We start from the raw sequence: 330 nt of genomic DNA on the forward strand, positions 1-330 counted from the left end.
CCAAAAAACAAAAATCTATGTGTTATTGCTCTCTCAAAATTYACTAAATGTTTTATTGTTATATTTACTATTATGTTTTCACACTTTTTTGTTTAATTAGTCATGTGAAAAATTATTATGCATTAGCCACAAGCAACAAGCAAAACGTTGACTTCAGTTTTAATAGTAAAACTAAGAAATAATTTAAAAATGATTCAAACATGTTTGTTAGTCCATTTTAAAAATTATATTGATAGCATTTTATTTATAATTTAGAAACTTGCCGAATTAATTTATAYGAGCCGCTTGTATGTTTGGTGATTGTTCTTCTTRTTCTATAGGGGGCGCTCG

Source organism: Poecilia reticulata, linkage group LG17 (genome assembly GCF_000633615.1).
Source record: "Poecilia reticulata strain Guanapo linkage group LG17, Guppy_female_1.0+MT, whole genome shotgun sequence".
In the NCBI taxonomy this organism is placed as follows: Eukaryota; Metazoa; Chordata; class Actinopteri; order Cyprinodontiformes; family Poeciliidae; genus Poecilia; species Poecilia reticulata.